The sequence below is a fragment of the Schistocerca serialis genome, chromosome 5 (assembly GCF_023864345.2).
Source record: "Schistocerca serialis cubense isolate TAMUIC-IGC-003099 chromosome 5, iqSchSeri2.2, whole genome shotgun sequence".
NCBI classification, from domain to species: Eukaryota; Metazoa; Arthropoda; class Insecta; order Orthoptera; family Acrididae; genus Schistocerca; species Schistocerca serialis.
In genome coordinates, this window is record NC_064642.1 from 606,583,666 (window position 1) to 606,609,522 (window position 25,857).

At 44.2% G+C, this 25,857-nt stretch overlaps 1 long non-coding RNA gene across 1 annotated transcript; it reads left to right on the top strand.

The window, feature by feature from the left end:
• Nucleotides 1–180: 180 nt before the first annotated feature.
• LOC126481239 (uncharacterized) lies at nt 181–24,130 on the top strand. The gene is made up of 2 exons (XR_007587535.1): nt 181–287; nt 23,639–24,130. It is a non-coding gene; the product is annotated as an uncharacterized LOC126481239 (long non-coding RNA).
• The last annotated feature ends 1,727 nt before the right edge of the window (nt 24,131–25,857 follow it).

Below are 25,857 nucleotides of genomic sequence, written 5' to 3' on the forward strand. Positions count from 1 at the left end.
CGTGGTTCTCCTTGTGTTAATTTTTTATGTTTATCTTTTCCGCAGGGTCACGTTGTAGTAAAGTGTGAGAGAGAACTCTATGTGGGCGTTTTATTTTGATCTAAGGTTGCTAATTGCACTCTAGGCAGGGGACGCCGCTCCCCGCACGGGTTTCTGCGTAACAGCGGTCACAAACCGGCACCCGCGTCTGGTGGAAGGCCGGCGGCAGCTCCAGTATATAAGCTGGTCGCGGCGCCGGTACGGCGATTCACATTTCAGCCGGTTCCGCCACCATGTTCCGCCTTCTGGTGAGTCAGAGTCTGTGTATGTATGTGTTCGTGTGCGTGAGTCGCCTGTCCTACTGGCAAGGTGACCACCTCTGCGTGTTCTCTGTTAAAGCTGGTCATAACTCGGTTTTCGTTTTTTATTTTTTTTTTATTTTTGATTCTCTATTCAGAACGGGCAACTCAGTAACGATCCATGTCAGAGTCAATTTCCAGAAAAATACCGCCGAGTTGATAGATGGCCAATGGGAGTCGCAGTTGGGAATGCACTGAAGTAATAAAGGTCTTGAGACACTTCCCAATGCCGGCCGAAGTGGCCGTGCGGTTAAAGGCGCTGCAGTCTGGAACCGCAAGACCGCTACGGTCGCAGGTTCGAATCCTGCCTCGGGCATGGATGTGTGTGATGTCCTTAGGTTAGTTAGGTTTAACTAGTTCTAAGTTCTAGGGGACTAATGACCTCAGCAGTTGAGTCCCATAGTGCTCAGAGCCATTTGAACCATTTGAACACTTCCCAATATCGTGTCGGACCTAGCGTTGTGCAGAAACTCTACGTGGCGTGAGCTCAAGAAGTCGTTGGATGTCCCCTGCAGGAATATTGTGCCGTACTGCCTCCGTAGGCGTCCATAACTGCGGAAGTTTTGCTGGTGCAGGATGTTGTGCACGAACTGACCTCTCGATTATGTCCAATAATTATTCGATGGCACTCAAATGGCTGCAGATGGTTTCCAAGTAGCCGAACATAGCCATTTTGTCAATGACCCGTTCAGTTGGACCAGAGAATCCAGTCCATTTCATGTAAATACAGCCCATACCATTATGGAACTACCATCATCTTGAAACTTCCTGGCAGATTAAAACTGTGTGCTGAACCGAGACTCGAACTCAGGACCTTTGCTTTTTGAGGGCAAGAGCACTTGCCCGCGAAAGGCGAAGGTCCCGAGTTCGAGCCTCGGCCCGGCATACAGTTTTAATCTGCCAGGAAGTTTCATATCAGCGCACACTCCGCTGCAGAGTGGAAATCTCATTCGGGCACCATCACCTTGCATATGCCTTGTTGCCAACTTGGGGCCCAACCGATATGGTCACGAGCCTAGGAGACGCGGTGCAAGCGATGTCGTGCTGTTAGCAAACACACTCGCGTTGGTCGACCGCTGCCGTAGCTCGTAAACGCCATATTTCGCCGTACTATCCTAACGGATTCGTTCGTCGTACGTCCCACACTGATTTCTGCAATTATTCACGCAGTGTTGCTTGTCTGTTAGCACTGATAACTATGCGCAAACGCCGCTGCTCTCGGCCGTTAAGTGAAGACCGTCGGCCACTGCGTCTTTCGTGGTGAAAGGTAATGTCTGAAATTTGGTTTTATCGGTACACTCTTGACACTGTAGATTTCGGAATGTTTAATGTTGAATTCACTAATGATTTTCGATATTGAATGTCCCATTCGTATAGCTCCAACTACCAACCCACATTCAAAGTCTTTTGATTCCTGCCGTGCGGCCATAATCACATCAGAAACATTTTCACATGAATCACATGAGTACAAATGACAGCAACGCCCATGCACTGCCCTTTCATACCTTGTTTACACGATACTACCACCATCTATACAGGTGCATATCGCAGTCACATGACTTCTCTCATATCATTGTATATGAGAGGTGAATTCCAGTTCCGGCAAATGCCTTAAAACCAAGGAAATCGTCCCGGAAAGCTTAGTCAGAACTGGAAGAAGTGAACTATTTATTATGTAATTCTGTGACAATAAGCCCTGCAGCAGAACTATGGCTCTGAGCACTATGCGACTTAACTTCTGAGGTCATCAGTCGCCTAGAACTTAGAACTAATTAAACTTAACTAACCTAAGGACATCACACACATCCATGCCCGAGGCAGGATTCGAGCCTGCGACCGTAGCGGTCGCTCGGCTTCAGACTGTAGCGCCTAGAACCGCACGGCCACCCCGGCCGGTTCAAATGGTTCAAATGGCTCTGAGCACTATGGGACTCAACTGCTGAGGTGATTAGTCCCCTAGAACTTAGAACTAGTTAAACCTAACTAACCTAAGGACATCACAAACATCCATGCCCGAGGCAGGATTCGAACCTGCGACCGTAGAGGTCTTGCGGTTCCAGACTGCAGCGCCTTTAACCGCACGGCCACTTCGGCCGGCACCCCGGCCGGCTCAGAACTATGAAACACTAGATTATGTTAAAGTATAATTTTTAAAGGTGTGCATACAAAGTAAACCCGCTCGACACGTTTGAACCATTTTCTATATCTGCAGTCCTGAATTTCCCTGAACATTTTTGTACTTCCTTCTTTCGTCGATTAACTGAAATATGTATGTCTGTTACCCATGGTTTCTTCGCAGTTACCTTCCTAGTACCTAAGTTTTTCTTTCCAACTTCCGTTATTACTTTTCTTTAGAGACGTCAATTCCTCTTCAACTGAATTGCCTACTGAACTATTAATTATCTCAGCATCTATAGCCACAGAGAATTTCAAGCGTATTTCTTCATTGCTTAGTGTTTCCGTATCCTACTCATCCGCGCATTTATTCTTCCTGACCAATCTCTTAAACGTCAGCCTATTCTTCATCCATACTAAACTGTGATCTGAATCTGCATCTGCTCCAGCCTTATAATAGAATATCTGTTTTCGGAGTCTCTGCTTGACCATGATGTAATCGAAACGAAATCTTTCCGTTTCTCCCGACCATTTCCAAGTACGCCTACTCTTCTTCTGATTCTTCAACAGAGTAGTCGCTACTACGAGCTGAGATTTGTTGCAGAACTCAATTACTCTTTTTTCCTGTCATTCCTACTAATAACTCCATATTCTCCCAAAACCATTTCTTCTTCTCCTTCCCCTACAACCGCATTCCAATCCTCCTTGACTATTAGATTTTCATCTCCCTTTACTATTGAATTACCCATTCAGTATTCTCATAGGCTTTTTCTATCTTTATCTCTTCATCTTATGCTTGTGACTTCGAATGTATACCTCAAGTGTTGTTGTCAGTGTTCATCTGCTTTCGGTTCTGATGAGCACAATCCTGTCACTAAACTGTTCACAGTGACTCACCCTTTGCTTGACTTTCCCATTCATCATTTTCGGTTGCTGTTGCCAAGGGACATTAATGAAGAGTGTGTTCATCATTCGTCTTTATGATGGCTAGAACTCTGCTGAGGACACTTTCAGCGAGATGTCTGAAGGCCTGTGGAGAAATGGTAGCCAATTCCTCTTCAAGAGCCGAAAGCGGAGAAGATAAGATAATACAAAATTGTTAAGGCTTTCGTGGCCACTTGTTGAGAAACTGCCTATTGGCTTCTGTCTCGGGTTTTTCGGCCGACGTTCATGTAATTATTTTTCTGACGTTTCGCCAGCACGAGTGGCTGGCATTGTCAAAGCTTCACCCTCCATTGCCGGCAATGGTGAGACAGAAGCCAATAGGCAGTTTGTCAGATAAGATAATGTTGTTGGACGCTGGGTTTGTAGTGACGTCTACGTTCTAACTGGTCCCAAAGATGTTGTTAGGTTCATGTCGGGTCTCTAGACAGGACAGTCCATTTCTGGAATATTATTGTCCACAAAACACTGTCTCACCTAGGCTGCTTTACAACATAGTACATTGTCATAATGGTAAAAGCAAATGACGCCTCCATACTGTTCCTGTACTGTATGCAGTACACAATGCTGTAACGTGTGTTTACATCTTTCGGCATTTGTTGTTTTCCTAAGCGCAAGCCGGCCGCCGTTATGGCCGCGCGATTCTAGGCCCTTCAATCCGGAACCAAGCGGCTGCTACGGTCGCAATTGCGAATCCTGCCTCGGGCATGGATATGTGCGATCTCCTTGGGTTTAAGTTCTTACGTATAGGGGAGTGATGACCTCAGGTGTTAAGTTCCATAGTGCTTAGAGCCATTTGAACCATTTGAACCTAAGCGCAATAAGGAGACCCTACCAAACCACGATAAATACCCCCACATCGTGACGCCGCCTCCTCCCTACTTCATTGTTGACGCTACACATGAGGACAGTTAACGTTCTCCAGGCATTCACCAAATCCAGACTGATTCTTTTTAACTCCTTGCGCACATGAATTGTGCTATCTGGACTGCTAGAAGCACTTTGTAAGTCGCTACTGATGCCTTCCGCTGATTTTATGCCATTTATTATAACCGCCCTCCACAACGCTTTACGGTTCCTTCTGTCAGTACATGAAATCAGTAGGGTCTTAGTTTATCTGTGATTGTTCTTTCGTGTTACCACTTCACAGTCACATCCTCGACTTGTTTACTCAACGGGCGCGCTTACAATTCCCACGATAGCGCTGTATTAAAACGCACATTTCCTCCATCGTCCACGAAAAGGAAAGTACCATGTCCAATCAATAAGGACACAGGCTTATAAAAGTTCCATTACAAATAGTGCGATACAAATTTGTAAAACTTCTCCGCATAAGATAAACATTGTTTCATCATTTCCACATTTTAGTAAAACCCCCAGGTCAGTCTTACTTGATCACTGTTCCTACCCAGTAGCAGAATCTTTGCAACATGTGAATTACGAAGCGTGAAAGAAAAAGGAGCAAAATATCTTTATACAAGTAGCGCAAGCTGTCCTGTAGATTAAGCCAATCGAACAAAGTCACCCCTCAGAAAAAGGTGAATTTATTTTTACATAACATCAAATATTATAGCATATACTTATATTAAACTAATAATAAAGTATCAGAACCTAATAAAAACGTGAATGTTAGGAAAAAAGTTTGGAAGTCTTACGACGCGAACCACCGCCACAACAAAAACTCATTAGCCGACATAGACGCCATTCATTACGCTAAACAAACAACACACTCTTTGTTCTGAATCATATTGTGCTACCTGTTGCTAAAAACGTAAATTCTGCATAATTATGTTACTAATTGAAATTTAATCACATGAAATTGTAGGAAGAACAATGCGTTTTGGGTAGATCTTCAGTGTGTCCCCCCAATAATTCTTTTGCCACGAATACGATGTTTCTCATTATTTTATTGAAACGAATCACACAACTAACAACGGGTTTTCCTGTGATTCTCAACTTTCTGGTGCTCAGAAACGGCATATATACACTCCTGGAAATTGAAATAAGAACACCGTGAATTCATTGTCCCAGGAAGGGGAAACTTTATTGACACATTCCTGGGGTCAGATACATCACATGATCACACTGACAGAACCACAGGCACATAGACACAGGCAACAGAGCATGCACAATGTCGGCACTAGTACAGTGTATATCCACCTTTCGCAGCAATGCAGGCTGCTATTCTCCCATGGAGACGATCGTAGAGATGCTGGATGTAGTCCTGTGGAACGGCTTTCCATGCCATTTCCACCTGGCTCCTCAGTTGGACCAGCGTTCGTGCTGGGCGTGCAGACCGCGTGAGACGACGCTTCATCCAGTCCCAAACATGCTCAATGGGGGACAGATCCGGAGATCTTGCTGGCCAGGGTAGTTGACTTACACCTTCTAGAGCACGTTGGGTGGCACGGGATACATGCGGACGTGCATTGTCCTGTTGGAACAGCAAGTTCCCTTGCCGGTCTAGGAATGGTAGAACGATGGGTTCGATGACGGTTTGGATGTACCGTGCACTATTCAGTGTCCCCTCGACGATCACCACTGATGTACGGCCTGTGTAGGAGATCGCTCCCCACACCATGATGCCGGGTGTTGGCCCTGTGTGCCTCGGTCGTATGCAGTCCTGATTGTGGCGCTCACCTGCACGGCGCCAAACACGCATACGACCATCATTGGCACCAAGGCAGAAGCGACTCTCATCGCTGAAGACGACACGTCTCCATTCGTCCCTCCATTCACGCCTGTCGCGACACCACTGGAGGCGGGCTGCACGATGTTGGGGCGTGAGCGGAAGACGGCCTAACTGTGTGCGGGACCGTAGCCCAGCTTCGTGGAGACGGTTGCGAATGGTCCTCGCCGATACCCCAGGAGCAACAGTGTCCCTAATTTGGTGGGAAGTGGCGGTGCGGTCCCCTACGGCACTGCGTAGGATCCTACGGTCTTGGCGTGCATCCGTGCGTCGCTGCGGTCCGGTCCGAGGTCGACGGGCACGTGCACCTTCCGCCGACCACTGGCGACAACATCGATGTACTGTGGAGACCTCACGCCCCACGTGTTGAGCAATTCGGCGGTACGTCCACCCGGCCTCCCGCATGCCCACTATACGCCCTCGCTCAAAGTCCGTCAACTGCACATACGGTTCACGTCCACGCTGTCGCGGCATGCTACCAGTGTTAAAGACTGCGATGGAGCTCCGTATGCCACGGCAAACTGGCTGACACTGACGGCGGCGGTGCACAAATGCTGCGCAGCTAGCGCCATTCGACGGCCAACACCGCGGTTCCTGGTGTGTCCGCTGTGCCGTGCGTGTGATCATTGCTTGTACAGCCCTCTCGCAGTGTCCGGAGCAAGTATGGTGGGTCTGACACACCGGTGTCAATGTGTTCTTTTTTCCATTTCCAGGAGTGTACATATATGCTTGAAATGAATGCCAATATGGCGCCTCACAATTCTGTACTGGAGGGAGACGGCGCGCGTGTGACGTAGGTGGCGTTTTGCCATCTCATTGGTCAACGCTCCGATGCACACTCAGAATATGTGACATGCCAGATATTGCTCTGCACGTTCGGAAAGACTCCCGAACGTGCTATTCCACGCTATGACGTCAGAAACTCGGCACGCTCAACGCTCAACGTTCGGATGCACGGTCCGTGTGCCGACGGCTGTAGGATCGCTACAGTCTTCTGTGTTTGATGTGGTACGTTTCGGTGACAGCATTTTTCCCTGTTGGGAAGTTATTTATACAATGACAATGTAACTGGGTTAAAGCCCAATACAACATTATTTTGTATGGTGGGTACCCGTGGTGTAGGGGTAGCGTCTTTGATTCATAATCAAAACGTCTTCGGTTCCGGGTTCGATCCCCGCCACTACCTAAATTTTGATAAGTAATCAGCATTGGCGGCGGAAGACTTCCGGCATAAGAAGTCAGCCTCATTCTGCCAACGGCCTTGTCAAAGAGGGCGGAGGAGCGGATAGAGGTTCAGGGCCCTCTCTTGTCCTAGGGGTGGGAAATTGCCCATAAAGGCGGAAGAATCAGCAATGATCAATGACAGGATGCAGAAGGCAATGGAAACCACTGCATTAAAGACACGTAACGTGTATCCACAGGACATGTGGCCTGTAATTGAAGAAGTGTCACGATGATCTCTCCATTGGCAAAAGATTCCGGAATAGTCCCCCATTCGGATCTCCGGGAGGGGACTGCCAAGGAGGAGGTTACCATGAGAAAAAGATTGAATAATCAACGAAAGGATAACGTTCTACGAGTCGGAGCGTGGAATGTCAGAAGCTTGAACGTGGTAGGGAAACTAGAAAATCTGAAAAGGGAAATGCAAAGGATCAATCCAGATATAGTAGGGGTCAGTGAAGTGTAGTGGAAGGAAGACAAGGATTTATGGTCAGATGAGTATCGGGTAATATCAACAGCAGCAGAAAATGGTATAACAGGTGTAGGATTCGTTATGAATAGGAAGGTAGGGCAGAGGGTGTGTTACTGTGAACAGTTCAGTGACCGGGTTATTCTAAGCAGAATCGACAGCAGACCAACACCGACAACGATAGTTCAGGTATACATGCCTACGTCGCAAGCTGAAGATGAACAGATAGAGAAAGTGTATGAGGATATTGAAAGGGTAATGCAGTATTTAAAGGGGGACGAAAATCTAATAGTCATGGGCGACTGGAATGCAGTTGTAGGGGAAGGAGTCGAAGAAAAGGTTACAGGAGAATATGGCCTTGGGACAAGGAACGAAAGGGGAGAAAGACTAATTGAGTTCTGTAACAAGTTTCAGCTAGTAATAGCGAATACCCTATTCAATAATCACAAGAGGAGGAGGTATACTTGGAAAAGGCCGGGAGATACGGGAAGATTTCAATTAGATTACATCATGGTCAGACAGAGATTCCGAAATCAGATACTGGATTGTAAGGCGTACCCAGGAGCAGATACAGACTCAGATCACAATATAGTAGTGATGAAGAGTAGGCTGAAGTTCAAGACATTAGTCAGGAAGAATCAATACGCAAAAAAGTGGGATACGGAAGTACTAAGGAATGACGAGATACGTTTGAAGTTCTCTAACGCTATACAGGGTGTTACAAAAAGGTACGGCCAAACTTTCAGGAAACACCTGACACACAAATAAAGAATAGTTGTTATGTGGACATGTGTCCGGAATCGCTTAATTTCCTTGTTGGAGCTCATTTTAGTTTCTTCAGTATGTACTGCACTACCTCGATTCACCGCCAGTTCGCCCAATTGAAGGAAGGTGATGTTGACGTCGGTGCTTGTGTTGACATGCGACTCATTGCTCTACAGTACTAGCATCAAGCACATCAGTACGTAGCATCAACAGCTTAGTGTTCATCACGAACGTGGTTTTGCAGTCAGTGCAACGTTTACAAATGCTGTGTTGGCAGATGCCCATTTGATGTATGGATTAGCACGGGGCAATAGCCGTGGCGCGGTACGTTTGTATCGAGACAGATTTCCACAACGATGGTGTCCCGACAGGAAGACGTTCGAAGCAATTGATCGGCTTCTTAGGGAGCACGGAGCATTCCAGCCTATGACTCGCGACTGGGGAAGACCTAGAACGACGAGGACACCTGCAATGGACGAGGCAATTCTTCGTGCAGTTGACGATAACCCTAATGTCAGCGTCAGAGAAGTTGCTGCTGTACAAGGTAACGTTGACCACGTCACTGTATGGAGAGTGCTACGGGAGAACCAGTTCTTTCCGTACCATGTACAGCGTGTGCAGGCACTATCAGCAGCTGATTGGCCTCCACTGGTGCACTTCTGTGAATGGTTCATCCAACAATGTGTCAATCCTCATTTCAGTGCAAATGTTCGCTTTTGCGGATGAGGCTTCATTCCAACGTGTGGGCTGACGAGAATCAGCACGCAATTGTGCAATCACGTCATCAACACAGATTTTCTGCGAACGTTTGGGCAGGCACTGTTGGTGATGTCTTGATTGGGCCCCATGTTCTCCCACCTACGCTTAATGGAGCACGTTATCATGATTTAATACGGGATACTCTACCTGTTCTGCTAGAAGATGTGCCTTTACTAGTACGACAGAATGTGTGGTTCATGCACGATGGAGCTCCTGCAAATTTCAGTCGAAGTGTTCGTACGCTTCTGAACAATAGATTCGGTGACCGATTGATTGGTAGAGGCGGACCAATTCCATGGCCTCCACGCTCTCCTGACCTCAACCCTCTTGACTTTCATTTATGGGGGCATTTGAAAGCTCTTGTCTACGCAACCCCGGTACCAAATGTAGAGACTCTTCGTGCTCGTATTGTGGACGGCTGTGATACAATACGCCATTCTCCAGGGCTGCATCAGCGCATCAGGGATTCCATGCGACGGAGGGTGGATTCATGTATCCTCGCTAACGGAGGACATTTTGAACATTTCCTGTAATAAAGTGTTTGAAGTCACGCTGGTACGTTCTGTTGCTGTGCGTTTCCATTCCATGATTAATTTGACTTGAAAAGAAGTAATAAAATGAGCTCTAACTTGGAAAGTAAGCGTTTCCGGACACATGTCCACACAACATATTTTCTTTCTTTGTGTGTGAGGATTGTTTCCTGAAAGTTTGGCCGTACCTTTTGTAACACCCTGTAGATACAGCAATAAGGAATAGCGCAGTAGGCAGTACAGTTGAAGAGGAATGGACATCTCTAAAAAGGGCCATCACAGAAGTTGGGAAGGAAAACATAGGTACAAAGAAGGTAGTTGCGAAGAAACCATGGCTAACAGAAGAAATACTTCAGTTGATTGATGAAAGGAGGAAGTACAAACATGTTCCGGGAAAATCATGAATACAGAAATACAAGTCGCTGAGGAATGGAATAAATAGGAAGCGCAGTGAAGCTAAGACGAAATGGCTGCAGGAAAAGTGTGAAGACATCGAAACGTATGATTGTCGGAAGGACAGACTCAGCATACAGGAACGTCAAAACAACCTTTGGTGACATTAAAAGCAACGGTGGTAACATTAAGAGTGCAACGGAATTCCACTGTTAAATGCAGAGGAGAGAGCAGACAGGTGGAAAGAATACATTGAAAGCCTCTATGAGGGCGAAGATTTGTCTGATGTGATAGAAGAAGAAACAGGAGTCGATTTAGAAGAGATAGGGGATCCAGTATTAGAATCGGAATTTAAAAGAGCTTTGGAGGACTTACGGTCAAATAAGGCAGAAGGGATAGATAACATTCCATCAGAATTTCTAAAATCATTGGGGGAAGTGGCAACAAAACGACTATTCACGTTGGTGTGTAGAATTTATGAGTCTGGCGATATACCATCTGACTTTCGGAAAAGCATGAGCCACATAATTCCGAAGACGACAAGAGCTGACAAGTGCGAGAATTATCGCACAATCAGCTTAACAGCTCATGCATCGAAGCTGCTTACACGAATAATGTACAGAAAAATGGAAAAGAAAATTGAGAATGCGCTAGGTGACGATCAGTTTGGCTTTAGGAAAAGTAAAGGGGCGAGAGAGGCAATTCTGACGTTACGGCTAATAATGGAAGCAAGGCTAAAGAAAAATCAAGACAATTTCATAGGATTTGTCGACCTGGAAAAAGCGTTCGACAATATAAAATGGTGCAAGCTGTTCGAGATTCTGAAAAAAGTAGGGGTAAGCTATAGGGAGAGACGGGTCATATACAATATGTACAACAACCAAGAGGGAATAATAAGAGCGGACGATCAAGAACGAAGTGCTCCTATTAAGAAGGGTGTAAGACAAGGCTGTAGCCTTTCGCCCCTACTCTTCAATCTGTACATCGAGGAAGCAATGATGGAAATAAAAGAAAGGCTCAGGAGTGGAATTAAAATACAAGGTGAAAGGATATCAATGATACGATTCGCTGATGACGTTGCTATCCTCAGTGAAAGTGAAGAAGAATTAAATGATCTGCTGAACGGAATGAACAGTCTAATGAGTACACAGTCTGGTTTGAGAGTAAATCGGAGAAAGACGAAGCCAATGAGAAGTAGTAGAAATGAGAACAGCGAGAAACTTAACATCAGGATTGATGGTCACGAAGTCAATGAAGTTAAGGAATTCTGCTACCTAGGCAGTAAAATAACCAATGACGGACGGACCAAGGAGGACATCAAAAGCAGACTCGCTATGGCAAAAAAGGCGTTTCTGGCCAAGAGAAGTCTACTAATATCAAATACCGGCCTTAATTTGAGGGAAAAATTTCTGAGGATGTACGTCTGGAGTACAGCATTGTATGGTAGTGAAACATGGACTGTGGGAAAACCGGAACAGAAGAGAATCGAAGCATTTGAGATGTGGTGCTATAGACGAATGTTGAAAATTAGGTGGACTGATAAGGTAAGGAATGAGGAGGTTCTACGCAGAATCGGAGAGGAAAGGAATATGTGGAAAACACTGATAAGGAGAAGGGACAGGATGATAGGACATCCGCTAAGACATGAGGGAATGACTTCAATGGTACTAGAGGGAGCTGTAGAGGGCAAAAACTGTAGAGGAAGACAGAGATTGGAATACGTCAAGCAGGTGATTCAAAAATATTTCTGTTTGCTGATGACACCACCTTGGTAGTGAAGGATCTTGTGTGTAATATTGAAACATTATCAAATAATGTAGTTCATGATATAAGTTCGTGGCTTGTGGAAAATAATTTGATGCTATATCACAGTAAGACTCAGTTTTTACAGTTTCTAACCCACAATTCAACAAGAACTGACATGTTAATCAGACAGAATGGGCATTTTGTAAGCGAGACGGAACAGTTCAAGTTCCTAGGCGTACGGATAGATAGTAAGCTGTTGTGGAAAGCCCATGTTCAGGATCTTGTTCAGAAACTAAATGCCGCTTTATTTACCATTAGAACAGTATCTGAAATAAGTGACATTTCAACACGAAAAGTAGTATACTTCGCATATTTTCATTCGCTTATGTCATATGGTATTATTTTTTGGGGTAATTCTTCTGATTCAAAAAGGGTATTTTTGGCTCAAAAACGGGCTGTTAGAGCTATGTATGGTGTAAGTTCGAAAACCTCTTGTCGACCCCTGTTCAATAGTCTGGGAATTTTGACATTGCCCCCACAGTATGTACTTTCTTTAATGTCGTTTGTCGTTAGCAATATTAGCTTATTCCCAAGAGTTAGCAGCTTTCACTCAGTTAATACTAGGCAGAAATCAAATCTGCATGTGGAATGCACTTCCTTGACTCTTGTGTAGAAAGGAGTGCAGTATTCTGCTGCATCCATTTTCTATAAGCTACCACAAGAACTCAAAAATCTTAGCAGTAGCCCAAACACTTTTAAGTCTAAACTGAAGAGTTTCTTCATGGCTCACTCCTTCTATTCTGTCGAGGAGCTCCTGGAAGAGATAAAAAATTAAGCAAATTCCAGTGTTACATTCTTGATTTTCTTTATTTAAACTAACGACTTGTCGCCTGAATATGTTTCTTATATTTCATTTTATCTGTTTCTACAATCGTGTTATAATTTCATGTATTGACTCGTTCCATGACCATGGAGACTTCTCCTAAATGTGGTCCCACGGAACAATAAATAAATAAATAAATAAATAAAATAAATAAATAATTGAGGACGTAGGTTGCAAGTGCTACTCTGAGATGAAGAGGTTAGCACAGGAAAGGAATTCGTGGCGGGCCGCATCAAACCAGTCAGTAGACTGATGACCAAAAAAAAAAAATGTTGTTATTCTGGGACAGACCCCAGATCACTCGTACCAAAATATTCAGAAAATACTCCTGGACAACCTCCAAAATTTCCTCAGCGGTATTCCGTTTAACCCTATACATGAAGCCTAATAGTGGATGATGGATGGTTCTTTAGTATCAGCAATTACTATATGCCAATGTTTACTTCTCTGCTGTAAGCTCTGTTCGTGGAATACATCTTTTGCGGAATTCAGTTATTGTTCCAGAAGCCTCTGCAGCTGTTGTCCCTAACATTCTCTGAATACTTTCGTCTTGCTGGAAACCTGATAAAGGGTGGACAGTGTACGAAGAAAATCTTACGGGTTGTTTCAGTGTAATAATGAAATTCCTCAAGCGAAATGAAGGAACGGGCGTTAATATAGCCTTCTTCGTGTTAGTGTGCCATAGGAGGCACCATATCAGTTCACTTTTAGAAACTGCAAATTTAGGGTCTTGCTCGAAATGCTTCCGTTTATTGTAACTCCTACTGTAAGACAGAAGCCTATTTAATTATCCCTCTACAGGAAGGGCAAAAGGAAGTCGTAATTAACGACGCTGTAGCACATGTTACCAAACATAGAGTGGAGGAGGCGTTGTTAGATTATTGCTTTTTATCTCCTGCGAATGTAGAAAATAGAAATTGAACTGATAGTCACAAAGTAATACGATAAACGTATAAAGGGAACATTTTCATACTGTGTGAATACTTCTCACGTAGCTGCTTTAGCATAATATAGCTAGCAGAAAATATTAATTTCTATGACCTAATAACAAAGTATCTAGCTCACACTCGTTTTTAGTTTGTGTGTTGGTACGCGTAATAATATTTGAGCGAAAGACGACCCATTCATTAAATGTTGTCAACCAAGGTCCATTTCAGCATACAAGTACAGGGATTCACTGCATAGCGTACAACGAAATAAAAAACTGCGGCGCTGTATGGATGCCATTTGGCCGTTAGATGCAGGTAACTCACAAGTATTCTAGAACTCAGCAACATCAATAAGTGGCATAACCCTACTATTTCTGAGTGACTTCTGTTAGAGGAATGACTGCTTGCACATATAGCTCTCCATACGTCCGCTGTTTATTCATGATTACCTGTAGAATGGAACACTAGCTCGCTCCAGATCCAGATCCTTGTCTCAAACTAGTCTTCTGAGTATAGCGGCAGACGACCGCCATTAGCGTTCTCTCTTCATCAACAAACATTTTTACGATACACAAGGGCAGATTGCTAACACAGTCTTTGTTCTCACTCTGTCCTACGTCCACATATGAAGCATAATTTTCACAAGGCATTCTTCTTGCCAGATTTGTGTGTGTCATTAACAAACTTTTAAAAAGCGTATTAGGACAGACATTAATAATCATCGACCCATTCCACTATTAACGTTCTTCTCAAAATTTTTGGAAAGTTTATGCATTTGAAAATAATATGCAAATTTGACATTATACGACTCGAATTTCCGATATCGGGAGTGTTCTCTCCATTTCACCTATCGTGATTTAAAAATCTTTAAATGGAGAAATTTCTTCAATGTGGTTTATTATCTAACCAAGGAACTCAGAATTTAGAAAAAATATAAAATTTTATTACAGATTTACAATAATGCTTCTTTGTGACGATGGACTTATATAACTAACTACAGAAGCTAACATGTATTTATCTTCATAATGAACTAACAGGTTATATTCTTCCCTTACTATAAAGAAAATTGTAATTCACTGCGTATTAACATTGTCACTCATTAACAACCAAAATGTCCAATCACATTTTGAAGTTTTTTAAACTATTCGTGTTAGCTTTGGGAAATGTGTACGCGTGTCAGTGCGTCTGCAGTCTAAATAACCCAATAGAGTAACTTCATTGTGACATCACTTGCAAGGATGCAGTTACATTCGCAGAAACATGATACGTTTGTGATCATTTGTATGTTCCACAGAAACTTTTGCATAATATGTTCATTAATTTAAGGTCCAACAGATGTGTTCCTGCTGTGATAACATACAATATGTGATCAAATGTATCCTGACATTTGGCTGAAAATGACTTACAAGTTCGTTTCGCCCTCCATCGGTAATTCTTGAATTCAATATGGTGTTGGCCCACCCTTAGCCTTGATGACAGCTTCCACTCTCACAGGCATACGTTCAACCAGGCGCTGGAAGGTTTCTCGGGTAATGGCAGTCCATTCTTCACGGAGTGCTGCACTGAGGAGAGGTATCGATGTCGGTCGGTGAGGCCCGGCACCAAGTCGGCGTTCCAAAACATCCCAAAGGTGTTCTACAGGGTTCAGGTCAGGATCCTGTGCAGGCCAGTCCATTACAGGGATGTTATTGTCGTGTAACCACTCCGCCACAGGCCGTGCATTATGTACAGGTGCTCGATTGTGATGAAAGATGCCATCGCCATCCCCAAATTGCTCTTCGACAGTGGAAAGCACGAAGATGCTTAAAACATCAATGTAGGCCTGTGCTGTGATACAGCCACGTAAAACAACTAGGGGTGCAAGGCCCCTCCATGAAAGACACGACCACATCATAACACCACCGCCTCCGAATTCTACTGTTGACACTACACACGTTGGCAGGTGACGTTCACCGGGCATTCGCCATACCCACTCCTGCCACAGGATCGCCACATTGTATACCGTGATTCGTCACTCTACACAACATTTTTCCACTGCTCAATCGTCCAATGTTTACGCTCCTTACACCAAGCTAGGCGTCGTTTGGCATTTGCAGGCATGATGCGTGGGTTATGATGTCTAATGTCACGATGTCTAATGAGTACTGAGGTCGCTGATATGGAGTACCTGGCAGTAGGTGGCAGCACAATGCACCTAATACGAAAGGGTATGCCCGGATACTTTTGATCACACAGTGTATCTCTGACCGTATTTTAATAGTCAAATAAGAAGTTGCAGATGAAGTTATTCTTTGAAGTGTACATTGGCTAATAAAATACACTATTTTAAAAGAATTCGGTCATTAATTTTTCGTGTGATACAGAGCATGTTAAGTGATTCATCCTAGTTGGGATAATGAATTTCAAAAATCGTTGGATAATATGCAAAACTTGACAGGCAGATTGTTACCGTTATTTGGCCACACTTTTGTTCCAATTTGTATTTCTTAAATTTAATTTGACTTTTTAACATCACGACACTGATAGACGTACACGAAATGATTTGTGGTGACTCTCACTCTCATAAACGCACTTCCTCTGAAGATAAAATTTCTCAGTTCTAAACCCATAATAATATTATTTTAATATTAAATAGGTTTAGTATCAATATATTAATATTACTTATACGGGGTGTAGATGGTCAGCTATAGTGATACACATACATGTTAGATTTGCAGAGTAAGACAGCTTCCTTAGGAATGATGGATATACATATATTAACACGCTTGGATCAACCTAACATTGCAATGTAGACGACAGTATAGTGATAAAGTGCAAGGAGAGAGCAAGACGAGCATTTTCAGCGCTAATTATTATTAGTAAATAGGGCAAAGAGAGATGATGGGGCTAGCACATCGTCGAGAAAAAAGAAAGAACACATCATTAATTATAATGATTTAGATGCAAAAGAAGGAGATACGAAATCAGATTTGGTAGCAGTTAGCAACTGAAATGGTGCTATGTTTGTAACTATGTTGGCGGTGTCATTGAGTGACAAGGAACTTATGTCAATCAGTGAAATAGCTAACAAAAAACGTTACATAAAGAGACTCGGAAATAAAACATGTACGTTATTTTATGCCGTTTGCCGCCTTTGGTCCTCTAGACTATTTTCCTATCATCTGACGTGCGGCCATGCGGTTTAGGCGCTTCAGTCTGGAACCGCGTGACCGCTACGGTCGCAGGTTCGAATCCTGCCTCGGGCATGGATGTGTGTGATGTCCTTAGGTTAGTTAGGTTTAAGTAGTTCTAAGTTCTAGGGGACTGATGAGCACAGATGTTAAGTCCCATAGTGCTCAGAGCCAGAGCCTATCATCTGTGCAAATATGATCCGAGTAGTACTGTACATTATTCCTGTCAGTAACTTGGACTGTTAAGATGTTAAGCCGATTGTTCAATATTTCTCGCACTTAACTGCTCTTGCTACCTCCGGAATTTGTGGATGGCAGTGATTTTTTTTCCGTTTGACTCCAAGAAACTTCATCATTCAGGTGTTCGTAAAACTATGAGGCTGGTGTATAAGTCATAACGTTTTTGTTTTGCAGCCTGTTGGTGTTCCGGTTGCCATGGTTCTATTTGTCGATTATAATTTTTCTATTTGTAGTTTACGGTCACTATTTGAGTTTATATACTATCATTTGGAAGTGGTTATTTGAGATCTTCACGTTGTAAAATGGAGTGTCAAGTGGAGAAATCGGAACATTTCCGACATATTCTTCTGTTTCATTTCAATAGAGCGGTGACAGCAGCGGAGGCAGACAGAAACATTTGCGCCGTGTATGGGGATAATGCGATAGGACAGAGCACTGCAAGAAAATGGTTTTCTCTTTTTAAGTGTGATCGTTTTCCACATTCAGGAAGATTTTCGATGTTTGAAGTAGATCGTTTAAACGAAATAGTCCACAATGATTCACGTCAGTGTACTTGAGAAGTGGCATATGTGATGAATTGGGGTCATTACACCATCGTCCAGCACTTTCATGCAGTGCGTGCAATTGGGTGTATGGGTGCCGCATGCTACAAGCCAAAGTCACATCAGCAGGTGACCGTGTGTGCATCCCTGCTTGCTCGCCACCAACTGGTTCGTGAACAATGCCGACCTTTCCTATCCTCTATCGTTACTGGTGACGAGAAATGGTATTTTTATGCTAACATAAGGAAAATAAACGCATGGTTGAGATCAAATAAAGGAGCAGTTCCCCGTACAAATATCTGTGCGCATCCACAAAACATAATGTTATGCAGTTGGTGGAACAAAGACCGTGTGATGTACTACAAATTGCTTGCCCAAAGGGTATCCATCAACGATGACATTTATTGTCTACAACTAAGGCGTCATGCAGACACAATCCGAGAACAGCGACAAGGAAGACTGCGTGAAGTGATGCTACTCCACGACAAGGCCCGCCCACATCCTGCTGGACTGACAAAAAACGCTGTACAGGAGTTTGGTTCGGAAGTCATTCCGCAAACACTTTATTCACCTGATCATGCGCCCTCAGATTTTCACCTCTACCACTGTCTGTCGAACAAACTTCAAGGAACTTCCTTTCCGGGTGACAATTCGCTCCGAAGATGGCTCGGTGAGTTCTTCGCGTCAGTACCACATGATTTCTTCAGTCGCGGAATCGGAAAGTTACCACAGCGTTGCCAGACTATTGTACACTGAAGAGCCAAAGAAACTGGTACGCTTGCCTAATATCATGTAGGGTCCCCGCGAGCGCGCGGAAGTGCCACAGCACGAAGTGGCATGGACTCGGCTAATGTCTGAAGTAGTGCTGGAGGGAATTGCCACCATGAATCCTGCAGGGCTGTTCTTAGGTCCGTAAGAGGGGGTGAAGATCTCTTCTGAACAGCACATTGCAAGGTATCCCAGATATGCTCCATGATGTTCGTGTGTGGGGAGTTTGGTAGCCAGAGGAAGTAAAATCGGAAGAGTATTCCTGGAGCCACTCTGTAGCAATTCTGGATGTGTGGGGTGTCGCAATGTCCTGCTGGAATGGTCGAAGGCTGTCGGAATGGACAATGGACATGAATGGATGCAGGTGATCAGACAGGATGCTTACGTACGTGTCACTTGTCAGAGTCGTATCTAGACCTATCAGTGGTCCCATATCACTCCAACTGCACACGCCCCGTTTCAGAGCCTCCACCAGCTTGAACAGTCGCCTACTGACACGCAGCGTCCATGGATTCATGAGGTTGTCTCCATACTCGTAAACGTCCATCCGTTCGATACAATTTGAAACGAAATTCGTCCAACCAGACAACATGTTTCCCGTCAACAACAGTCCAATGTCGGTGCTGACGAGCCCAGGCGAGGCGTAAGGCTCTGTGTCATGCACACATCAGGGATATACGAGTGAGCCTTCGGCTTCGAAGACCCGTATCGATGACGTTTCTTTGAATGATTCGCACGCTGACACTTGTTGACGGTCCAGCATTGAAATCTTCGGCACTGCGCGGAAGGCATGCACTACTGTCACGTTTAACGATTCTCTTTAGTCGTCGTACGTTCCGTTCTTGCAGGACCTTTCCCCGGCCATAACGATGCTGGAGATTTGATGTTTTACCGGATTCCTGATATTCACGGTGCGCTCGTGAAATAGTCGCAGTGGAAAATCCCCACTTCATCGCTACCTATGAGATGTTGTGTCCCATCGCTCGTGCACCGACTGTCACACCACTTCCAAAGTCATTTAAATCTTCATAACCTGATAGTCTAGTAGCAGTAACCTATCTAACAACTGTGCCAGAAATGTTTTCTCATACAGGTGATGCCGACCGCACCACCGTACTCTGGCTGTTTACATATCTCTGTATTTGAATACGCGTGCCTATATCAGTTACTTTGGCGCTTCAGTGTAAATATTGAAGCAGATATATTACTGATGACTTATGTCTCTGTTATATGTAGTTTTTGTGTTTCTTAAAGTTATGGGAATGCTACGAACTTATGCAAGAACGTAATATTCTCTTTTTGGGGTTGTGACTATACGGTTAAAAAATTAAGTGCACTACTGGCCATTAAAATTGCTACACCAAGCAGAAATACAGATGATAAACGGGTATTCATTGGACAAATATATTATACTAGAACTGACATGTGATTACATTTTGGGTGCGTAGACCCTGAGAAATCAGTACCCAGAACAACCACCCCTGGCCGTAATAACGGCCTTGATACGCCTGGGCATTGAGTCAAACAGAGCTTGGATGGCGTGTACAGGCACAGACGCCCATGCAGCTTCAACACAATACCACATTTCATCAAGAGTAGTGACTGGCGTATTGTGACGAGCCAGTTGCTCGGCCACCATTGACCAGACGTTTTCGATTGTTGAGAGATCTGCAGAATGTGCTGGCCAGGGCAGCAGTCGAACATTTTCTGTATCCAAAAAGGCCCGTACAGGACCTGCAACATGCGGTCGTGAATTATCCTGCTGAAATGTAGGGTTTCGCAGGGATCGAATGAAATGTAACGTCCACTGTTCAAAGTGCCGTCAATGCGAACAGGAGGTGACCGGGTGGTGTAACCAATGGCACCCCATCCCATCACGCCAGGTGATACGCCAGTATAGCGACGGCGAATACACGCTTCCAATGTGCATTTACCGCGATGTCGCCAAACACAGATGCGACCATCACGATGCTGTAAACAGAACCTGGATTCATCCGAAAAAATGACGTTTTCCCATTGGTGCACCCAGCTTCGTCGTTGAGTACACCATCGCAGGCGCTCCTGTCTGTGATGCAGCGTCAAGGGTAACCGCAGCCATGATATCCGAATTGATAGTCCATGCTGCTGCAAACGTTGTCGAACTGTTCGTGCAGATGGTTGTTGTCTTGCAAACGTCCCCATCTGTTGACTCAGGGATCGAGACGTGGCTACACGATCCGTTACAGCCATGTGGATAAGCTGCCTGTCATTTCTGGTGCTAGTGATACGAGGCCGTTGGGATCCAGCACGGCGTTCCGTATTACCCTCCTGAACCCACTGATTCCATATTCTGCTAACAGTCATTGGATCTCGGCCAACGCGAGCAGCAACGTCGCGATACGATAAACCGCAATCGCGATAGGCTACAATCCAACCTTTACCAAAGTCGGAAACGTGATGGTACGCATTTCTCCTCCTTACACGAGGCGTCACAACAACGTTTCATCTACATCTACATCCATACTCCGCAAGCCACCTGACGGTCTGTGGCGGTGGGTACTTTGAGTACCTCTGTCGGTTCTCCCTTCTATTCCAGTCTCATATTGTTCGTGGAAAGAAAGATAGTCGGTATGCCTCTCTGTGGGCTCTAATCTCTCTGATCTTATTCTCATAGCCTCTTCGCGAGATATACATAGGAGGCAGCAATATACTGCTTGACTTCTCGGTGAAGGTATGTTCTCGAAACTTAAACAAAAGTCCGTACCGACCTACGGAGCGTCTCTTCTGCAGTCTTCCACTGGAGTTTATCTATCATCTCCGTAACGCTTTAGCTATTACTAAATGATCCTGTAATGAAGCGTGCTGCTCTCCGTTGGATCTTCTCTGTCTCCTCTATCAACCCTATCTGGTACGGATGCCACACCGGTGAGCAGTATTCAGGCAGTGGGCGAACAAGTGTACTTCAACTTACTTCCTTTGTTTTCGGACTGCATTTCCTTAGGATTCTTCCAATGAATCTGGATCTGGCACCTGCTTTTCCGGAACCACGAGGCTGCTACGGTCGCAAGTTCGAATCCTGCCTCGAGCATGGATGTGTGTGATGTCCTTAGATAGTTAGGTTTAATTAGTTCTAAGTTTTAGGGGACTGATGACCTCAGCAGTTAAGTCCCATTGTGCTTAGAGCCATTTGAAGCATCTGTTTTACCGACGATCAACTTCATATGATCCTTCCATTTTAAATCACTCCTAATGCCTACTCCCAGATAATTTATGGAATTAACTGTTTCCAGTTGCTGACTTGCTATATTGTAGCTAAATGATAAAGTATCTTTCTTTCTATGTATTCGCAGCACATTACACTTGTCTACATTGAGATTCAATTTCCACTCCCTGCACCATGCGTCTATTCGTTGCAGATCCTCCTGCATTTCGGTACAATTTTCCACCGTCAGAACCTCTCGATATACCACAGCATCATCCGCAAAAAGCCTCAGTGAGCTTCCGATGTTATCCACAAGGTCATTTATGTATATTGTGAATAGCAACGGTCCTACGTCACTCCCCTGCGGCACACCTGAAATCAGACTTAGTTCGGAAGACTTCTCTCGATTGAGAATGACATGCTGCATTCTGTTATCTAGGAACTCTTCAATCCAATCACACAATCGGTCTGATATTCCATATGCTCTTACTTTGTTTATTACACGACTGTGGGGAACCGTATCGAACGCCTTGCGGAAGTCAAGAAATACAGCATCCACCTGGGAACTCTTGTCTATAGCCCTTTGAGTCTCGTGCACGAATAGCGCGAGCTGGGTTTCACACGATCGTCTTTTTCGAAACCCATGCTGATTCCTACAGAGTAGAGTTCTAGTCTCCAGAAAAGTCATTATACCCGAACACAATACATGTTCCAAAATTCTACAACTGATAGAAGTTAGAGATATAGGTCTATAGTTCTGCACATCTGTTCGACGTCCCTTCTTGAAAACGGGATGACCTGTGCCGTTTTCCAATCCTTTGGAACGCTACGCTCTTCTAGGGACGTACGGAAAACCGCTGCAAGAAGGGGTGCAAGTTCCTTCGCTTACTCTGTGTAAAATCGAACTGGTATCCCATCAGGTCCAGCAGCCTTTCCTCTTTTGAGCGATTTTAATTGTTTCTCTATCCATCTGTCGTCTATTTCGATATCTACCATTTTGTCATCTGTGCGACAATCTAGAGAAGGAACTATAGTGCAGTCTTCCTCTGTGAAACAGCTTTGGAAAAATACATGTAGTATTTAGGCCTTTAGTCTGTCATCCTCTGTTTCAGTACCATTTTGGTCAAAGAGTGTCTAGATATTTTGTTTTGATCCACCTTCCGCTTTGACATAAAACCAAAATTTCTTAGGATTTTCTGCCAAGTAATTACATAGAACTTTACTTTCGAATTCATTGAACGCCTCTCGCATAGCCCTCCTCACAGTACATTTCGCTTCGCGTAATTTTTGTATGTCTGCAAAGGTTTGGCTATGTTTATGTTTGCTGTGAAGTTCCCTTTGCTTCCGCAGCAGTTTTCTAATTCGGTTGTTGTACCACGGTGGCTCTTTTCCATCTCTTACGATCTTGCTTGGCACATACCCATCTAATGCATATTGTACGATGGTTCTGAACTTTGTCCACTAATCCTCAACACTATCTGCACTTGAGACAAAACTTTTGTGTTGAGCCATCAAGTACACTGAAATCTGGTTTTTGTTATTTTTGCTAAACAGAAAAATCTTCCTACCTTTTTTAATATTTCTTTTTACGGCTGAAATCATCGATGAAGTAACCGCTTTATGATCGCTGATTCCCTGTTCTGCGTTAACTGTTTCAAAAGGCAACGCCGATCAACTACAGTTTGTGTATGAGAAATCGGTTGGAAACTTTCCTCGTGTCAGCACGTTGTAGGTGTCTTCAGCGGCGTCAACGTTGTGTGAATGCTCTGGAAAGCTAACCATTTGCTTATCACAGCATCTTCTTCCTGTCGGTTAAATTTCCCGACTGTAGCACGTCATCTTCGTGGTGTAGCAATTTTAATGGCCAGTAGTGTAATATAAATTTTAAGACAGTTTAACTTGCAAAATAATCAGGAAATGTGGTGAGACTGAGCGGTGCCTACTGCGTTATGTTGCAGCTGTTGTTCCTGGCGCTGGTGCTATCGGCGGTGTTGACCGTCGAGGCTGCCGGCTACGGATACAGGCGCGGCGGCTACTACGGCCGCGGCTATGGCGGCTACGGTGGCTACAGGCGTGGCGGCGGATACTACAGACACGGATAGCCGCACCTCCACACCACCTGCTGCACCGACACCTCTCTAGAGAACGGCTGCGCCACCAGAAACGTAGTTACAGAAACAATCTCCTAGCTGCACGTATATTAGTGTCCATAAGTTACTTCCAATTCATTCCTTGTATGTGACTGAACAAGAAATGATTTTCTAAGTGCAACCAAAGATTACAGATCAGCTTATCTATGCATTACGTTTGGTCAATACTCATCCATTATGACAGTCAACTGTCGAAGAAATATATAAATGTTTTACATCTACTATGTAGCAGATATGTAGCTCCAATGTAACAGTTCATTTATAAAAATTAAAGAAATACAAAAGATTGTTTAATTAAAATCGTTGTATCTCATACACCGCCTCTGCTTTCTGAATTATACCTGTGTCAGAGGGATATCTTCTCACATATAACTGACGTAAACATTCAGATTATATAACATTCCTTCCACAGTCGAACAAGTAAAGCTACGAGGGTGAGTCAAATGAATTAAATATTATTTATTCTGCAGAAGTGGTACAAAGCTGTATCATCTTTCAACATATTTCCCATGCTCAATGCAAGTCCTGTAGTGCTTACAAAGTCCATAAATTCCTTTAGAAAAAAATTCCTTTGGTAGTCTGCGCAACCGCTCATGCACCGTGTGGCGTACCTCTTCATCAGAACGGAACTTCTCTCCTCCCATTGCGTCTTTGAGTGGTTCATACATATGGAAATCATTTGGGGCAAGGTCTGCTGAATATGGTGGATGAGGAAGACACTCAAAATGCAGGTCTGTGATTGTTGCAACTGTTGTACGGGTAGTGTGGGGCCTTGCATTGTCATCTTGCAAAAGGACACCTGCTGACAGCAATCCACGTCTCTTTGATTTAATTGTAGGCCGCAGATGATTTTGTAGGAGATCCGTGAATGATGCACTGGTGACAGTGGTCCCTCTAAGGGTTTAATGCTCCAAAATGACGCCTTTTTCGTCCCAAAAGAGAGTCGGCATAACCCTCCCTGCTGATGGTTCAGTTCGAAACTTTGAAAGAAGATTACTGTTAATGAAGTAAAAGATCCACGCAGTGGACACCAAATGAAAAAACTACTCCTTATGTTTCTGATCTAGACTGCCATAAAAATGTGTAGGAACTGTTAATCAGAACTCAGGGAGAAGTTGTAGTCTAATTCACAATAGATTTATTGATCTTAAACAAGACAAGACAACAAAATTATTAATGAAACATCATACAAAAATATTTATTTAAAAAAGCCTTGCTAAAATGGGATCTATGGTGGACCAAGTGATCTGCTGGGGATCGACACATGACACTAACCAGAACAAAACTCGCTCTATCTCACTGCCTACACGTGAATCCAGGTTATGGCATCAAACTACACCATCACCAAGCATCTATATTCTATCATACAAAAAAAAGGAAAAATATGGTTCGAAAGAACAGGGTGCTGAGAAATAGATATTGTAGTCCTATGTCGCAGCAGCGAATACATTACCATCCTACTGGTCAAGGCGGCACACTACAATGCGTTCGGCGACTGAAGTCATGGACGGCCACACTCTGTTATTAAATGCACGTTGCCGAAAAATGCAAGTACGCGGTCTCGCGCTCGGTTAATTCAGAACGCAGGTACTTCCCTAAGACCCTCTGAAACCCTGACGGATTCCAGTGTGCAGGTGGACCCGTTTGCTGGTCTGCCAAACCAATTTGACTCCGTGCCACGACTGTGCATGTTGATATACGTCAAATGCTTAGACGGCCTACTCGAGACAAATAAGTACACCCACGCATCACTTGTTGTGACCAAGATGATAATATCAGTACCTCTGACGGTTCAGAAGGTGACTGGCACAGGCTCTAAGTCACACCCTAGCAAAGGACACAAGTCCCACCGTTTAGGTAGAGACCTGCAGTTCTTTACTAGCGAAGCGCCAGTATAAGAGACATGTACAAGAGTGCCGATCTCCCTTTCTCCCCATTTCCTCATCAGCTTGGTTCCAAAAGCACATTTCTCTTTTTTGACTTCCCCCATTTCCACACAAGCCAATCACGAGCTGAAGCCTGGAATT